The 16437-nt window shown below is 38.8% G+C and overlaps 1 protein-coding gene and 1 long non-coding RNA gene across 2 annotated transcripts in view; one reads left to right on the forward strand and one right to left on the reverse strand.

Moving 5' to 3' along the window:
- LOC127543234 (uncharacterized) overlaps nucleotides 1–10232 on the forward strand; it is a 106325-nt gene extending 96093 nt beyond the window's left edge. The window contains exon 3 of the long non-coding RNA XR_007949169.1: nucleotides 9018–10232. This is a non-coding gene — a long non-coding RNA (uncharacterized LOC127543234). The remainder of the gene's footprint in view (nucleotides 1–9017) is intronic.
- Nucleotides 1–16437, reverse strand: part of LOC127543233 (CCR4-NOT transcription complex subunit 7-like) — a 204213-nt gene that overhangs the window by 18528 nt on the left and 169248 nt on the right. The window lies entirely within an intron of this gene.

Raw genomic sequence — 16437 nt, forward strand, 5'->3', positions numbered from 1 at the left:
CAAAAGCCTAGAGTTTCCTGGCACCTGTTGGTGGTTGTATTCAGTTTTATGCCTTCTCTCAATATTGCTGAAATCTCCTCTTAGTTTCCTTCCTTTCCTTTCCTGTTTGCAAGATAGAGATTTTTTGGGATAATAACCATTAAGTAAAGAAGGCCAGAGCTATTCCCATTTTACATATGAGGAAACTGGGGCTAAAAGAAATTAATAGGTAGGAAGGGCAGGAACCTGCATGTGAGAGTGTGAAAGAAGTTAAGTCAGGACTGTTGGAAGGAAAGGCCCCCATTACCACTGAGGCCTCCTCACCCTTCCCATTCACTGTTCTCCTGTATATACACAATACTTTATAGTATACAGAGAAGGATCCCATATTACAAACAATATTTTAAAGAGGAGAAAAAGAAAAATCAATAAACTAATCAATACTTTGATAAAGTCCAAAAATATATGCAATGTTTTATGCCAGTAGGCCTTTTACTCTGGAAATGAGTAGCTAGGGGAGTCCTCTTCTACCTCATAAGGGTCATACTTCTTGGTAATTATTATGTATTTATGTTTTGTAATAATTACAAGTGTACAAGCTGTCTTCAGGATTATGTTTGTGTTTGTCTAGAAATCTAGGTATAACCTGGAGCACAATAGAGGCCTAATAAATGTTTGTTGATTGATTTATTGCTACTAAATATTATAACACGATGATATTTTTGGTGACACCTGGTGGTCAGAAATGATGTTGAAAAATATTAATAGCATTGTCTTTCTTTGACATCTAGTGGTCAAAAAGTGATACTGAATAGCGTGGCAGTTTCTGGGAGTTTCAATTCAAAAAGCTGTCTCGTAGTCAATGTAAATATTACACTTTTAATTGGCAGTCTCGTGATGTTTCTGATATTATATTCTGACACTTTCCAAACTGTATCTTTATTCAATTTTTGCCATGTCATAGCTCCTCCTGCTTAAAGGAAGTAGTACAGAGCCCATTGGAATTGTGAATTTAACAAATAAAGTATATTTCTTAGTTTAAATAGAAATTCAGATCAAAATTGTCTTTTAAACTCTCCATCACATCAAAGGTTATCTGATACAGGATAAAACTTCATAGCAGTGGAGACACCATTGAGCTAATTTCATCCTACAATGAACATTTTAAGCAGATAAAATGTTAATGTTGCCCACCCAAAAAAGCCAGAGAAAATAAATACCATATGAATATTATGGAATAGTATTGTTCTGTAAGAAATGACCAGCAGGATGATTTCAGAAAGGCCTGGAGAGACTTACATGAACTGATGGTGAGTGAAATGAGCAGGACCAGGACAGCATTATATATACTTCAACAACAATACTATATGATGATGAATTCTGATGGATGTGACCATCTTCAGCAATGAGATGAAACAAATCAGTTCCAGTAGAACAGTAATGACCTGAACCAGCTACACCCAGTGAAAGAACTCTGGGAGATGACCATGAACCACTATGTAGAATTCCCAATCCCTCTATTTTTGTCCACCTGCATTTTTGATTTCCTTCACAGGCTAATTGGACACTATTTCAAAGCCCGACTCTTTTTGTACAGCAAAATAACTGTATGGACATGTATCATATATTGTAATTAATTTATACTTTAACATATTTAACATGTATTGGTCAACCTGCCATCTGGGGGAAGGAGGGGAAAAGTTGGAACAAAAGATTTTGCAATTGTCAATGCTGAAAAATTACCCATGCATATATCTTGTAAATAAAAAGCTATAATAATAAAAAAAAGAAGTTCAGATAGCAACTGCAAAAAACAAAAGAAAATTATCTCTTGGGAAGGAGATTTATTGTCCATTTCCATTTCTCTTCATAATGTCTTGTCTGCAAACTAATTCTATTTTCAATGTTCTTTGGAAAAATTAAATTCATCAAACATTTCTTAATGTTCTAATATACAGATTCTACTAAGGGGGAATACAAAGTTTAAATAAACTATAATCCCTGCTTCTATATTTGTTTATCCCACTCACTCATTCAAAAATGACACATTACTGAGCTGAATTCATAAAATGCCTAGATCTCTAATGGATAGGATTATCTTTGTTAATATTTTGGAAAAAGCAGACATTTTACAACTAAGAATTCATTGTAATTGAATCATTATATTGTCTCTTTATAAATTTATGTAACTTTGTAATTTCATCTTGTATTAAATTTGATCAAATCAAAGTAATTAAACCTTTATATTAAAATTTTTTTTAAAGAAAGTAAATACCAAAGAGAAAAAATGTTTGATCTCAGCTTTAAAGGGAATTTATGAAATATATCTATCAAAAGTTTGTCAAAACTTTACCAGTATTAAATAAGGCATGTGGGTCGATATTTTCCTATGTTCTCAAGGCAAGAAAAATGAAAAGTAATATCCTTGGAGCATACAAAATCAGACAGCAAATAGTTATAGTTAGAATCAGTGTTCTCAGTAGTTGAGATAGGATTAGAACTTGGTTCCTCTGCCTCCAAATCATTCCTTCCTGTCACTGTGTGCTCTGCTTTCTATCCTTCTCCAGCTGTGGTATTCCATTCTGATCAAAGTATTCTCTCATTGGTTTTCTCTCTGTATCTGTTGTTGTCTCCCTCCATCCCTGTCTCTATGTCTGTGTCTCTGTGTCTGTTTCTCTGTCTCTGTCTCTGTGTGTGTGTCTCTGTCTCTCTTCCCTCCCTCTATTTTCATCTCTCTCCCTCTTCCTTCTCCCCTCTCTTTTTATTCACTGCCAAGCTTCTCCGATGTATTCTAAATATGGTACTTCAATTTCCTCCCTACTCAGTCATTTCTTTGAGCTCCTAAATGGGTGCAACTCTAGAACTGAAAAGGACCTCAGAAACCATCTAGTCCTATTTTACAGAGAAAGAAACAGAGGTAAAGGAGGACAAATTATAGCCCACATCACGCACAAGATTTTAGATTGAGATCTGGAAGGGGATTCAGAGATTATTTATTCAAACTGTTCATTTTACAGAGGAAAAACTAAGGCACAGAGAGAGTCTGTGTAGGAACCGAGTTTAGCCAACACTTTCAAGGGAGTGGTTCCCCTTTTCTTTTCTCCTCCCTCACCCCTTCATAAAGCCTAGCCCTGTGCTGAACAGGCAATAGGGGCTCAGTAAATGTAGTCTCTTTTTCTAGAGTGGAACAAACTCAAAATCTAATAAACAAGAAATTTGTAACTCAGACTTTATTTATAATAGACTCAGTACTTTTTCTTTCAGAATTGTCCTAACTCTTCCATATAAACAAAGATTTTTCAGATTTTCCTTCCCCTGTGTGACTTAAACATATCAAATATGGTCCCATGGGTAACATGAGGGGTTTTTGGCCAATCAATCAAGAAATCTCTGAACCTCTCTCTCTCTCTCTCATGCCAGACCTTGCTGTGGACATTAGAACAAAATACTCAGGTAAAATTTACATCAACTCTTTAATAAGTATAACAAATTTACTGTCAATGATCCTGTTGCCTGATAGGAAAGGGCAACTGAGTCTGTTTTATTATTCTGTTTCCTTAGCACACTCCCTGTAGGAAGAATGAGTTTTTTCTGGGAAGCGATTATCATGGATCAAGGTTTCATAGAATCTTTTTGATCTTTCATTTGACAAGTTGATGCCTCTATAGAAGTTCCCAAACTTGTGGATGTGGGTGAAAAGGAGATTGTGTTTTCCCATCAGATTCTAGTAGACAGAAAATGTGTGTGTGTGTGTGTGTGTGTGTGTGTGTGTGTGTGTGTGTGCAACCTTTATTGGATTTTGTTGTTTCCATGACAGTATACAAGGGGAGCATCTTTGATGCTGAAATGATTTTTATATCTGTTGATATCTCATAAATTAAACTACTGTATAAATCCTTTCAAACCACTCATTTTAGCAAAAAAACAAAATTGGAGTAAAAGAATTCACTCATTCAGGATAGAGTGTTATTTTATTCAGGCCAATTTCTACATATTAAAAGTTTATTAAAGGAAACTTTAAATTTGGGGGAAATCATTTTATTTTTAACATTTAAAAAGAAACCAATGCCTTATATTTCTGATTTTGTAACTTGGAGAAAGATGAGAGTAGCTTAATGAGATGAGAATATAGGAAGTAACAGGATTTTGTATATACCACACTGAATTTCAAGTCAGGATAGCATGTGTTTAAATCCTGTTTCAGATTTACCAGCTATGTAGTAGTAATAATCTTTTTTTGGCACTTAGTATGTGTCAGACACTGCTAAATGCTTTACAATCATTATTTGATTTGATGATCACAAATGGGAGGTAGACGGTTTCAAAACAAGTGATTTCCCCTCATTGAACTTAAGGTTCTTCCTCTATAAAATGAGGAACTTGGGATTAGATGGTATCTGAGGTCCCTTCCAACTCCAGATGTATAACAATGATTTTGGAACTCATTTAAGGCTTTAAAGGAATAACTGGGCAGAGAGAGATTTACACAAGTGTACCTAGACTATATATCTGAAAAGCTTGGAAGTATCTGAAAGGGCAGCGACAGAGCAGAGACAAAGAGAGAAAGAAAAACAGAGAGAAAGACAGACAGAGAGATGGCTAGATAGCTTTGTTCAGAATGGAGCACCACAATTGGAGAGGGATGGATAACATGGTTCAGGGGCAAGAAAACTGGATTTGGAGGTAAAGGAGCTGAATTCATATCGAAGCCCTACTACTGAGGGCAATGACTACAGCTGTAATTTCACTTACTAGCTGCTTTTATATACTCCCAGGATTATCATTGTTGTTGCTGTTATTCCCCTCCTCCTTTTCCTCTTCCTCTTCTTCCTCCTCTTCTTCTTCTTCCTCTTTCTCTTTCTCCTTCTCCTTTTTCTTCTTCCTAGCCCTAGTCACTTAGCCATTTATTTACCTGTATTTCTGACATTGATATTGTTTTAGTCACATTTTTCATATTTCTTTCATAAATTTCCTTCAAAGTTGAAATCAGACATTGTTTGATATTTATCTCCTTCAAGTTTGACTCTTTAGGGTAGGTGATATCAATCACATGATATTGCAATCAGATAAAATTATATGTAATCATGGGTTACTTGGTTAACAAATACATTATAGAGTGAAATCAGTTTTCATCGCTATGAAATCTTATGGCATTTAATAAGTAATTATGATATCAATGATTTATTTTGAGTTCCTATTTATACTGACAGAATTCATTACTTAATTCCTCTTCATAAATTCAGAGCTTCATTTAAGCCCAATCTGTCTCCCAGGAATGAGCAGTCACATGGGTTAAAATTCAATTAAAGTAGATTCTAGAAAAAGTCAGAATATAATATTAGGAGATGGACACAAGATAGCCTAAAAGTAATAATGTTCCCATTGACCTTTTCTATTCTTTGTTCTAAAACTTTCAGTAAACTGCAATATCCTTCCTGACCACTAGACATCACCAAAAGACTATGCTATGTTCCTTAATGGCAATTAAATTAGTCAACAAGTATTTATTAAATAATTGGTGCTAGGCCTGGAGGACATTTTGCATAGATATGCAGATAGGAGTTGATGTGCCATGTGATGTGCTAGCCATCAGCTAGCATTCAAATTTAGCTGAACAGTAGAACACATGAAAGGGAATATTATATCGTAAGGGTAAAATGATAGGATGTAGTCAAGGTTTGATGAGGTTTAAATGACAAAAAGAAGCATTTGTATTTGTTTCTAGATCTACTCAGGAGTCATTGGACTTTATTGAACAGTTAAACAGTTTGGTTTATTGAGCGGTGCTTTAGGGATGTACCTTTGACAGCTGAATATCCATTCAGCATAATATAATATGCATAGAAATAATATAATAGCATAGAAGAAGGAAACGCTTGATATGAGAAGTCCAACTTGGCTACTGCAACAGTGATGAGATTGTGTGCATGGAGGGAAGAGGATGAATGCAAGATATTTTGAGGAGTTAGTTACGACAAAACTTGTAAATTATTGGATATAAAGCCCGAAGAAGAGTTAGGATTATGAAATAGAGTTAGTGGGCAGGAACAGAGGTAAAGGCTTGTGTCCCTCGACTTTGGTTGATTGGACACTACATTCATGATTAGCACAACATAGAACATAGGACAACATAGAAAGGTTTGGGCAGATGGGCAGCAATTTAGTTAGTGATAGGGTTCCATGTCAAGATATACTTGCCTCAAAAGAGAAGTATCCAAGTATTAACTACGGGTAAGGAAAATGGAATTATAACTGTGCCTAATTAGCAAATGTGTGGGAGTTTGGATAATAGAAGCCAGGCCTGATAGAATGCAGCCATAGATTTTTGTAGTTTTTCCTTTCACTTCCCTTGTCCTATTATTCTGGACTGCCTTACCATAACCTTTGCTACCTGGGAAACTCAACATAGTAAGTGGTTGAAGTGAGATCCATTGGCTACATCTCTGGACACATCAGACCAATATTAATATAATGACATTTGGATTGAGGATTGTGGTAGCTGATTATAGAAGGCATCTGAGCCACTTTTCTCAAGAGCCTATCCCAGACTAGGGTAACAAATCCCATAGCTTTCTCCTTGACATGTCCTGTTTTGTTATTTTCTTGAGGGACTTTTCTATTTCTCCACTGCTATTCACCTCAGAGCAACTAGAAGTGTTGCCTAGGACACAGACACCTCTTTCACTACCTAACAGATAACTCAGGTCATTACACTGGTCTAAAATCATCAATGTCAGGCAGTTAAAACCTTTTATTTCCTCCTAGGTAATGATGGCCTTATCCATTCCATTGGCTATAAGGGCTATGGTTGACTGAAAAGTTGCAGATTATATATTCTATCTAATAAGCCCCTAAAGGAGGAAGACCCTGACTGGGGAAGCCAGTATCTTGAATATCTCTTGGAATGTTGTCCTATAGACCCTATGTAACCAATATACTCAGGATTCAAGGGACCCTTGCATATAGGAAATGGCCTCTCCTCCATACTAATAGTACTATCCTTGTTAGGGACTGGGGCAGGAAGAAGGGATGAGGGATGCCATCATATATATATATATATATCTGATTTTATTAGGTATCTGATTTTATTAGGTACTTGCTAAAATAGAGTTCTTACTTTAAAACTAATATCTGGAGAAGAGAATGTTCATGCTATTAGTTAAAAAAAACACAGTTAAAAAAAATCTGGGATTGAACACTTACAGAGATGGGAGCAATTTGTTGCATAACCACAAGAACTGTTTCAGTTCTGACACTGATTTTCTCCCAAACTGTGGAGCCATGAGTAAGGGAAAGGGAACACGAGGAATTATGATATTGCCAAACACTTCAGAAATGCCATTTGTAAATCTGAATACACAAGTGATATATCCATTGCCATTCAGTTATCTACTAATTGTATTCAAACCCTTCATTCGATCCCAGGTGAGTGGTCTCTTGGACTGACATTCTATGAGTTTGGCTCCTGACTTGAGATTCATAACTTAGAGGCTAACTCCTACTTCTGCTTGAGGGAATGGACACAGGGTGGAGTTAAATGGAAAGACTTAGAGCTATCCATCTGGTATTCCTGGGGCTGAGTAGCACAATCAGCAGGCCATAGATTTCATAGCAACCAGTCTCACTAGTGTATTCTGGTTTTACGATAGAGTCCCCTGAAGCGCTCAGGTCAGGTATAACCCAGTAGTATCATAAAATTTAATAGTATCTTCATGGTAAGGTGACAGGGATTCATCAGTGGTAAGCTAGTGGGATAGGTCACAAATTAAGTAAATCAAGGCAAAATGAAGAGCAGGAGGCAGAGGATGGCAAACGGGATATTCTCATTAGTAGTCAAGTACAATCCATGGTACTTGTAAGGGGACAGAAGCAGTAAAAGAGACACAGACTAAGCTCATAGTTCTCCTCCTTACTCCCTCAGTCCCCTATTCTTTATCTGTCCCAGATGTTCCAGTAAAGTGACTTCTTATCCCATTAATCCGAACATCTCCTCTCTTTTCATTATTTTCAGAATATTACTTGTCAGGATAGCTACCGTCTACTTGGGAACCTATCTTTTACTCTGAATCTTTCCACTGTATTGGTTCACTAACCTCTGAGGATGTAGGAATAAGCATGAAATCTAATGTCTTTACAAGATATTTACTCCTTGTGGAGTCCCTTAATTGCAGATTAGGTGATTGGGAAAAATTCATGACTCTTGGTAGAGAAAATACTATAGACACCTGTCATGTAAGGGAGATTGTAATAAGATGACTGGGAGTGCAGCTATCCCTGGTGCAGATTCAAACTAGTAAGTTTGTTTAACATCAATTCCTATAAAGCATATTGATTTGTGGGAACTGTTCCTACTGCCCATCTCATTGATAGATTAGTATCTCATGGATATGACTCTCTGGAGACTATGGTAATTTGAGTTCCAGAGTTCAAAATTCCCCAAAATAACAAGTCTCTTCATATGACTCCTGGATAATCATAGAGGCATAAGATCTTTGGTCCCATGGGAGATTTTATCTGGAGACCAAGACCTACCCTAATCTAATTTGTTTGCCGTAAATGGAGTGACATCAGGAGAGCGGTTTAAGTGCAGTGATGTGAAGGGAGGAGTTAGGTATTTTAAGGGATCATTTTCATTTAGTCTTGGGACATGTTTTGGGAAACTTGTGTGTACACAGAGGTATCTTGTATGCTGGAGATCCAAATAGGAGCAGTCTTTGCCCTTCCCTCCCTTTCACACTGCCCATCCCTTTGTCCTTCAGACTCAATGAAGCACATTTGTGTCTTCTTCATCTTTACAGGAATGCTAACCTATTACTAAATCTCTGTACACAGCACCATTAATATCAGCAAATCAGGATTTTGTTAGCAATAGATTTTCTTTGTATATGATTGGACATAGAACATAGGTGACAATATGTTGTTTTTCATTCTTCCTTTCCAAAGAGGACTAATGACATCACAGGGTGGTATTTTGCAAGTGAATTAGATTTAAACGAGGCAGAATTGTACAAAATTATCCACTTCACTCTCTCTTGCAGAGTCATCAAGGTCCATGGGCAGGATACAAGTCAAGAAGACCAGTGAAGGCCCACGATGCACTGGATGACCTTGACATCTCTGATGTGTGACAGAGCTCTAAGTACTCTACATCACTTGTGTCAGTTACCACCATTGTTCTCATCTGCCCATTCCTGAGGGAAGCCTTCACTTGGGGTAGACATCTCCTAACTTACTGAGGGGTCTGAGGCCTGTCAGTTACCCTCAATCTGGTTTATCCCATCTACAAAAATAATTTTACTAGAGGTGGCTGATGTGCATGCTATAGCTCCTTAGAGCCATAGGTGAGAATTGAGTATCAAGTAGACACCAAAGTTGGATGAGGCTCCTGGAAAGGAGGGGGAGGGAAGATATATGACAAAAACTCAATTGGAAGGTAAATAAATAAACACTGGCTGTTTTGATTACTACTAAATGTGTCAAATATTTGTATTTCCCTCTCTCTCTTCCTCCTTAACAGTCCAGGAAGCAGGGGAGAGCAAAAAGTGAGGATCCTATCATTTCTGAATATCAGTTATGCCATCTCATCCCCCAGATTCCTGAAGGCACCATAGAGCCCTACTAAGTGTCTAGAATTCAGAATAACCTCAGCTATGTACTGGGTAGGAAGCACAAATAGAAATGAATGACAGTTGTGTGGATCTGGGGGGAGGGCAGGCTAGTGAACTACAAACTACATATTGATGCCCCTTCTAAGACCTTAACTTCCCAGTTTTTCCTCTATTTGCTATATCCCCATGCCTCAAGACATCTCAAAGTCAGCGTGTTAAAAACCAAACAAAAAACCTCATCAATTCTCCTTTCTTCCAAATTTTTCTATTACTGTTGAGAATTCCACTGTCCTCTCAGTCATTCAGATTTGTAGCTTCCATGTCCACCCCAACTCCTTGCTCAAATACACCCCATACATCCAATGGGTTGTCAAGTTCTGATGATTCTACCTTCATATATTCTTATATCCTTCATACGCTCTTGTATACTTCTCTTTTTCTACATGCCCAGCTACCGCTATAATGAAGGCACCTCATACCTGGATTGTTGCAGTAGTCTTTTGATAGCTTTGACACGTAATTATTCACTCCAATCCATCCTCCACTCATTTCCCAGAGATTTTTCTAACATGCTGTTCTGAACCTCTCTCTGTCCCTGTCTGTCTCTGTCTCTGTCTCTGTCACACACACACACACACACACACACACACACACACACACACTCAGTATACTCTAGTGCAGGAGTCCTGAAACTTTTAAAATAGGGGGCCAGTTCACTGTCCCTCAGACTGTTGGAGGGCTGGACTATAGTAAAAACAAAAACTTTGTTTTGTGGGCCTTTAAATAAAGAAACTTCATAGCCCTGGGTGAGGGGGATAAACGTCCTCAGCTGCTGCATCTGGCCTGCGGGCCGTAGTTTGAGGCACCCTATCATTTCCAGTAAGAACAATCTTACTGTTACTATATATAACTTTTTGGTTTGGTTAATTGCATTCTTCATTATTGGATGCAAGTCTTTCCATGTTTTTGTAAAATTTTTATCACAATCATATATTACAATTTGTTTAGCCATTCTTGCTACTCTTGCAAAAAAAAATTATATAAACTGGAGATAGTTGCTATTTAAATGTTTCATAGAATACACTTGTAAATATTTTTTATTTGTGGAGGCCGTGGGTTCTGTCCATTTGGAAGCTCATTTATGGCTTGTTCCATTTCTCTTACTATGATTGGGCTATTTTAATGCTCTATTTTTTGTTCTCTGCATCTGGTGTTGTATATTTTTACAAATATTTATGCATTTATCAAGTTTGTTGGCAAATACCTGGACAAAATAGTTTCTAATCATTTCTTCCATGCTGTGCCCTTTCATTTATGATTCTGGCATTTGTTTTTCCTTTTTAAAAAATAATCACAACATACTAATCAACTATTCTGGGGAACAATCTGGAACTATGCCCAAAGGGCTATCAAACTGTGCATACCCTTTGATCCAGCAGTGTTTCTACTGGGTCTGTATCCCAAAGAGATCATAAAAAAGGGAAAAAGACCCAAACGTGCAAAAATGTTTTTAGTAGCCTTTTTTGTTACTGGCAAGGAACTGGAAACTGAGAGGATGCCCATCAGTTGGAGAAAGGCTGAATAAGTTATAGTCTATGAATGTACTGAAATAATATTGTTCTATAAAGAAATGATGAATGGGCTGATTTCAGAAAGTCCTAGAAAGAAATACATGAACTGATGTTGAGTGAAGTGAGTAGAATAAAAAAAAAAACCATTGTACACAGCAATAAGATTATGTAATGATCAACTCTGATGGATGTGGCTCTCTTCAAAAATGAGGTGATTCACACCAGTTCCAATAGACTTGTGATGGAGAGAACCAACTGCATCCAAACAGAAGACTATGGGGACTGACTGTGGATAATAACACAGTATTTTCACCTTTGTTGTTGCATGCTTTTGTTTTTTTTCTCATTTTTTCCCCTTTTGATCTGATTTTTCTTGTGCAGCATGATAAATGTGGAAACGTGTAGAAAAATTGCCCACGGTTTACCTATATTGGATTATTTGCTGTCTAGGGGAGGGAGTAGGGGGAAGAGAGAGAAAAATTTGGATCCTAAGGCTGTGCAAAGGTGAATGTTGAAAGCTGTCTTTGCATGTATTTTGAAAATAAAAAGCTATTATTCAAATTTTAGTCTTGAAAACTATATGTAATTTGGAAAATAAAATACTATTGAATAAAAAAACACAATAGCCAATGATTTGGCCATTTCCCTATTGTTTGTTTGTTTGTTTGAAGCACCCTGCCACTGTCACTATTTCAATTTTGACTCTGCAGATCATCAGAATTTCTATGAGCAGAACCAGGAGATCATTATATACCTCAACAACGATACTGTGTGAGGATGTATTCTGATGGAAGTGGATCTCTTCGATAAAGAGAACTAATTCAGTTTCAGTTGATCAAAGATGGGCAGAAGCAGCTACACCCAAAGAAAGAACACTGGGAGATGAATATAAACTGCTGGCATTTTTGTTTTTCTTCCCGGGTTATTTCTACCTTCTGAATCCAATTCTCCTTGTGCAACAAGAGAACTGTTCGGTTCTGCACACATATATTGTTATCTAGGATATACTGTGACCTATTCAACATGTAAAGGACTGCTTGCCATTTGGGGGAAGGGGTGGAGGGAGGGAGGGGAAAAATCGGAACAGAAATGAATGCAAATGATAATGCTGTAAAAAATTACCCTGGCATGGGTTCTGTCAACAAAAAGTTATTAAAAAAAAAAAAATTTTCTCATTCTAAGAAGCGGCTTCTTTCCCAGTACGGTTTTTTGGCCGTGTGTTTTCTTGCTCTTTCCTTTTATTGATGAAAGTGTTTAGGAAGACAAGGGGTACCCACGGAGGTCGAGCTTTGTGGAGTCCCCTAAATTGTGGGTACACGCGGTCTCCCCCTTGTTATGATTGTATTGGATGAAAAGATAGACAGTTTCAGCGAGTTGCCCCGTTATCCCCGCCCCGGGTTCTCCGTGATTACACTGTGCGGTGAGGGGGAGTACAGGAAGTGGAACTCCTTTCTCAGGTAATCCTGCCCAGATATTCCAAAGGCGGCCTCCATCTGATCACTATCGGGTGGGGTTCACACGGGGTCCCAGGAGCAGCTTTCCTGGCCCCCGGCACGCGCGAGTCCGGGCACACCCTCGGCCCCACCCCCATACGCCCCGCGAACAGACAGCTGAGCCGCAGCTAGTCCCGGCCCCTCCCTCCTCTCTAGGCCCCGCCCCCTATCCTGCCGTAAGCTCCGCCTCCGGATCGCACTTCACTGGCCCCTGCCCCCGAGTTCTGTTTCCGGTGCTTCTAGCGTCAGCGGGACCTGTTTTCCTCCCCGTCCTTACCCGGGTCCACTTTTTGGTGGAAAGGAACTCGGGCTTTTCTACCGGTGAGAGACCCGAGCCCTTGCCCTAGGAGCGGAGGGAAGCGTAACTTCGGTCCCAAAGCACCACCCTAGGGCCCATAGCCCAGTGCTCCCATCCCCACTAGAGGTCGCAGGGCTCTGCCCTCCTCCCACCCACCAATAGGCGGTCAGCCCCGTCCCTCTCTTTCATTGGCCGAGGTAAACCGAGCCTCCTGACATGTCAGCGCATGTCTCGTTTCCTACTTGCGTCTGACCCTGCCTCCAGATGTTCTTTCGCCTCTCTCCCCCGCCCATAATCCCCATTATCCAATGGGCGGGTTTCCCTGCATCGGTATGCGGTTGTGGAAGTGCGCGTGCGCGTGTCTGTGTCTTTAAGTATGCACAAGCAGCTCTTCATAGTCCTGCCCCCCACAGCTAGGATCGACCTCCTAGTTGCGTTATTTTCGTCCCCCCTGCCTCCCCCCACTTCCCTCGCTGGCGCCCCGAAGGTGGGAACAAGTGATTTCCTCCATCCCTCTCCTCTCGGGGACTGAAAGAGTGTCAGAGACCGGGAGAGGAGCCACCATGTACATAATCAAGCAGTTTAAAATGGGGGTTATGCATGAACCTGCAGACCTCTTCCTTGTGTTGCTTTAAGTCCATAATCAGTTTTAATAATTGATTATAATAATACTTTTCAAAGGTGTCTGTGCTCTTTCTGGCTCTGCATTTGTAGCTCTCATTAAAAACAAACAAACAAAAACAAAAAAACCAAAAAACCAGTAAAATCATACTTGTTTTTTCCCCTTCCTGCTGTTCCTATCTCTCCTTGACTTTTCACTCCAACAGTCAACTCCATTAGAAAAGAACCATAAAAACAGAGAACTTTCAGCAGATATGTATTCTCAAATAAGACAAATCCCCATATGGATCACCTCGAAAGATGTTATATCTTATCTGCATCTTGAGCATACATATTCCCTTTGGGTCAGAAGGTTGATTGAATGTGATGAGGTGCAAATGATGAGATTAGCTGTAGTTGTGATGAGGGGGGCAAGAATTGGGGTGGGGAATCCCTTCTGGTCGGAGCCGCAGGGCCTATGAGAAAGAATTCAAAAACCCAAAATCTATGTGGCAAAAAGGGATTTATTGGTACTGAGAAGCCAGCTTGCTAGAAAAATACAGATTTTTAGTCAAAAGGTCCTGTTAGGAAGATAGCAAAGGTTAACACTGAGAAGAGACTATCTTCACCAGTGGGCAAAAAATCCTGGAAGAACAGCTTGCTAAGAAGATAGCTTCCTTGGCAAGCATAATCCTATTTAGGACTAATGCAAAGATATCTGGGCATATAGCCCTAGAAATATTGGGGTTTGCTTTCATCTTTGGCCCGGGAGATGGGGGCCAATTCCTGAGAGATTGATTTTCAATTAGATTCAGTTCAATTTAGAATTGAATGAGATTACTTAACTGGGAGTCTGAGTCACTGAGAGTTGTTTGTGGCAATTCAAGGGAGGGTGATTGTCCGAGATCTCCAATTGAATGAAAACACTTGACTGGGAGTTTGCAGGCTTCAGGCCCCCCAAAAGATCTCAGTTTATGTCAAGTGGAAATGATTATTGATCAGAGCTCTAAAGCCCTTAAATGCTGCAAAAACCATCTCTTTTAAGAATTTTTGCCTTTTCTTTGCTGCTCCTTATCAGAGAACAGGATACAGGCAGAATTTTTCTTTATAAGGTTAGGTTTGCACAATTCATGTTAGATAAGTGAAAAAAAGGGAGAAAAGATGAGCAAGCATCTGGGCCTTGTATCTTCTTTAATAAGCTTTCAGGGACAAATCTTTGGAAAATCTTACAAAGCTGATTTTTGCAAGCCTTTCACATTTCACTCCAGGCAGCTAAGTAATATAGTGGATAAAGTGCAGCGCCTGGAATCAGGAAAGCTCATCTTCTGGAGTTCATTCTAGCCTCATACACTTGTAAGCTGTGTGACTGACCTTGGACAACTCACTTCACCCTGCTTACTTCAGTTTTCTCATCTGTAAAATAACCCGGAGAAGGAAATAACAAGCCATTCCAGTATCTTTGACAATGTTAGAAATATGCTACAAAGATACAAAGGATTCAGGAGGGTTTGAAGTAATTTAGTTTATGTAAGATTCCTGCAAGAAGAGGGCAGTCAGCTCAGAATCATATCCACCCTTATATACTTGGGAATGAACTTTTTTTTCCTATCCTGAAGCACAAGGTCTCTCCCTTGTTGTCCCATTGGATGGGGATGATAAAGTTAACAGACTTCCTAATACTCCCATGACATGTTTCTCCTTGATATGTTCCCCCTCCTTTGTTATACAATCTACATACATTCAAAAATGGCAGAAAAATGAGAAGTTAATATTATTTAACTCATTAAGCATGTTTACTCAGTGCTTGCAATTACCTTTCACCCATTTCTTGTTTTATGATGATGAAATAGCCCAGGCAATAAAATTCAAGACAGCCGCAATGAGGAAAGTTTTAGAATTTCTTTGGTACCGAGCTCGGGCCGGAATTCTGATCGAATTCCCTGCCTTACAGAACTAGAGAAAGCCTTATAAATATTTTTTTGTTCGGCTCGTTACATTTTAATCTGTGATTTGCATTTTACAACAGGAAGATAAGAGGAGAATCCCACCAGGGCAGATGTTTTAACATAGATAGAGGATTTCGGGGTACCACCCTTTCGGTACCACCCTCCCGGCACCACCTTTAAGAGCATTGTTGAGCCGGTCCTTTGAAGAGCAAAAGAAGTCCCCCAATCTAGCTGAGCAAACTTTCTTCTGCTGGCTCGAGGTGGAAAGGAGGGGAAAGGAAGGCTATTTGTCCATTTCACTGATTTTTATCACTTAAGTGGCTCAATATCTTTTGGCTAAACTAACTAGAGTTAGCTAGTATGACCTTTCTCTAAGGGTTTGTCCCTATATGAAAATACAATTCTATAGCCAAGAAAACCTCAAATGAAGTCACTAAGGGTCAGGCAGGACTGAAAATGAACAAAAAAACAACAATCACTTTACCTTTCATTTAGTCTCCTTTCCTCCCCTCCTGCCAACTCCCATTTCAGAACAACAACAACAATCATAAATCCTCAATGTCTAACAACAAAAATTCCCATATTGGTCAAGCCCAGACGCTCTTTCTCTTTGGATTTTAAATCCAAAAAGACAAATCTTTCCTATAAAACGTGGGTAGGGTGACTCTTCTTAAGCCTGCTAAAGTCATGGTATAATGTTTTGTTAATCAGACTTTTAAATCTCTGAATTTTTGTTTTTTTAATTTTCTAAACTAAAATATTTACATTTCTTTATTAATTAGCAATTTAGAGCATTTTATCATGTAGCAAATAATCATTTGGATTTCTTCCTTTGAAACCAGCTGTTTGTATCTTTTGTGTTCTTTGACCATTCATCTGTTGAAGAATGGCTTATTGATATAAAGTACAATCAATTCTATCTCCTATGCACACACACGTGTG

This window comes from Antechinus flavipes, chromosome X (genome assembly GCF_016432865.1).
Source record: "Antechinus flavipes isolate AdamAnt ecotype Samford, QLD, Australia chromosome X, AdamAnt_v2, whole genome shotgun sequence".
NCBI lineage: Eukaryota > Metazoa > Chordata > Mammalia > Dasyuromorphia > Dasyuridae > Antechinus > Antechinus flavipes.